This window comes from Carlito syrichta, unplaced genomic scaffold (genome assembly GCF_000164805.1).
Source record: "Carlito syrichta isolate Samal-C Ts95f unplaced genomic scaffold, Tarsius_syrichta-2.0.1 Scaffold121490, whole genome shotgun sequence".
Classification (NCBI taxonomy): Eukaryota; Metazoa; Chordata; class Mammalia; order Primates; family Tarsiidae; genus Carlito; species Carlito syrichta.
The window spans coordinates 109,557-112,174 of NW_007065586.1; positions in this window are offsets into that span (position 1 = coordinate 109,557).

Here is a 2,618-nt window from a genome sequence, read left to right on the forward strand (position 1 = left end):
ATCTCCAATTGCTCCTGCCCAGTCCTTCAATTGCATTAACAGCCACTATTGCCCTTGTCCTCTAATCTTACTGTTCTTCCTTCATTCTTCATTTACTCCATCCTCTCCTGACTCAGCATATTTGTACATACTATTTCCTTTCCTGTAACTTTCTTCCCCCATGTCATCATCAGTATAGCCTATCTTCCAAATCTCCATCAAAACATCCTGTCATCAGACAAGCAATACCCAAATCCTTAAACTGAGATATCTGCATCAATTATGAATTCCATAATCTCCTTTGTTTCCCATTTCATTTTACACTTATAATGATTTCTATGATGGCTGTTTCCCATCATAAACTGGAAGAGGCTAGGGAGTACGTGTCTGCCATTTCATCCCCAAGACTTGTCCAAAAATGTTTGATAAAGAGTAGAGACCTACTACACATTTACAAAATAATGAGTATTACAGTAAAGAATAGTGGAAGGCAGTTAGTGACCAGCTTTATTTTGCATTTATGTTTCATACTGAGAGATGACTTTGAAGCATGATCTCTTAAGAGTACTTACATTTTGTTTTCTAGTTGTACATTTGGGATCTTGGAGGATGCCCATCAGCAACTGACACATGTCCAGAATTCCACATTATTGTTCTGATTTCACATTTTTTCTAGGCACCCTTATCAGCAAAGACTTCCAGAGAGATGCCCAATGCTGTTTCTGCAGTACAATAAAAACTCACTTTAGGCATAAGCTGATCTTAGGTGTTGTAACTAGTAAGCATGTATGTTTAATTATATTAGCTACATTTACTGGCAAGAGATACTTCTGAGATGTTCCTGCACAGAGAAAACAAACATTCTTTCATATTTTCACAGTTTGATTACTACTTGTGTCTTTATTTATTTAATGTTTAATTTATGTCATTGTTTTAGAGACAAGATCTCACTGTATCACCCAGGCTGGTGAGCAGTGGTGTGATCATAGCTCACTGCAGGCTGAAACTCCTGGACTCAAGTGAACTTCCCTGCCTCAGCCTCCAGAGTACCCAAGACTACAGGCACGCATCACCACATCAAGCCAATTTTTAAATTTTTTTGTAGAGACTGGTCTTGCTATGTTGACCAGGCCGGTCTGGAATTCCTGGCCTCAAATGATTCTCCCGCCTTGGCTTCCCAAAGTGCTTACAGGTGTGAGCCACCGCATGCAACCCATTGCTTGGGTCTTTAATACATATTCTTCTTAACCTTATCTTAATTCCCTTGAAATGTCTGTTGTTTTCTTCTCAGTCTAATGTGAAATAATTGAACCAAATTTATACCCCCTCTTTATACTTGAATGCAACTAAACTGTATTTGCTATCCTGTCCATTAATTATGGCTTACTCATGAAAAGCTTTCTAATATTTATTAATCACACGCAAAGTGTGACAAATATATACTTCATTCTACAACAATCCACTGAATAAAGAGTTCTTTTTCTTCTCATTTTTCTAGAATAAGAATCTGTGGCTTAGAGGTTAAATGACTTGCCCAAGTCACAAAATTGCTCAGTATTTGCACTGAAATTTGAACCCAAAGATTTACCTCCAGTTCCTTTATGCTCTTAATTTGCACTGTACTATTTTACTTGTTATGATGCAAGCTATTTTTTGTTTTAACTTTTTGCCCCTGCCCCCTTGATTTTCTGTATGTAGTAGGCCTTCAAGGCATACTTGTTTAATCATTCTCTGGAGTACTGTTATTATTATTTGAGACGGGTGACAGTATTTGTGGTTTGTTCTGTTTACTGAATTTTTGTTCTCTCAACCCAAATTGAAGAGGGTCTAAGTAGAGGGGCTGGTGCAGAAAGAAGGTGGGTAAGTAACGGTCAGAAGGAAACCTCTGTTTTGAGATGTTTTCAAGGGGTAGGAGAGCTTTCCAGGTTTCATCATTGAGTTACTAGGAACCTAAATTGCTTCGGTAATCCTCTGGGTACAATGATGACCATCTAAACTTTTTAAATTCCTTCAATGCAGTCAGCTCTTGTAAGATCCCCACTGTGCATGAGAGTAAAGAGAAAAAGAAAATCAGCGATTTTCCTTGGCCATAGGTCCACTTTCTGATGCTGTAATTCTCAACCCAAGTAACGGCAGATGATAGACTTACAGATCTTTCTCTCCTCTCACCGGGGCGTGTGTGTGTGTGTGTGTGTGTGTGTGTGTGTGTTTGCCTGTCTTGGGATGGGTGTGTGTGTGTGTTTGCCTATCTTAGGATGGGCTCCGATGAGACTTGGAGGCTGGTAGAACGCCACGCTGTAGATCTGCACTGTGTTTATGTTACTGTGTTTTACCCGTTTCTAACCCCACAAACCTCCCTCGGTCTGTGAAGGCACTCAGCTCTACCGGCTTATCATGGATCTTAGGGTAGCTGGCTTATCATGGATCTTAGGGTAGCTGTCGGATTTTCCCCCTCCAGTCTTCCCGCCTCCACACTTCCCTTGAAGCCCCGCAAATTCTAAAAGCGGCCCCAGAATGACCCTCTGACCAAGGCGGGGCAGGGGAAAGGTTATCAGAAGGTAAGCGGGTCAGGAGTGCAGTCCGGACCAAGAGCCTGAGGAGTCCGGGGTGCTGCAGAGACCCCGAGCCCGAAAAGCTGA